Here is a 600-nt window from a genome sequence, read left to right on the forward strand (position 1 = left end):
TCTAAGTTTAAAGCCACCAACCCATCCTAAGGTATGTGGAACACTTTAACTCAGCCTTTGCGCGAACCTAAAGTAAGTACACACTTTAAATATGCAGACATATGCAGTCTTAATCATAAAAGTTAAACACGCACGAACCATCCTTAGTGGGAATTGAACTCACAAGTTGCCGCTTAGCATTACGATGCTAAACCACTTGAGCCGGTCAACAAAACTCATAAGTTAGTGCGAGCATTGGCTACAGAAGCATACTTAACACTCCCCCATGCTGCGAATGCCAATGCCGATCTTGAACGCGTCGAGTTTAGCTCTCGACACTGCTTTCGTAAGAGCGTCCGCAAGCATGTCGGAGGTCGGCTTGTAGATTAACTCTATGGTCTTATCCATCACACGCTCACGAATCGCATGATACTTAATCTCGATATGCTTGGTGCGTGCGTGGAAATTCGGGTTGCGTGCGAGGGCGATGGCGCCCTGGTTATCCTGAAAAATCACAGTTGCATCTTTTGGGGCTTGTCCTATCCCCCCAGGAGTCGACGCAGCCATACCACTTCTTGAGACGCAGAATGTAGCGCAACATACTCGGCCTCGGTAGAAGAA

The sequence above is a fragment of the Plasmopara halstedii genome (assembly GCF_900000015.1).
Source record: "Plasmopara halstedii genome assembly, contig: Scaffold_2904, whole genome shotgun sequence".
NCBI classification, from domain to species: Eukaryota; Oomycota; class Peronosporomycetes; order Peronosporales; family Peronosporaceae; genus Plasmopara; species Plasmopara halstedii.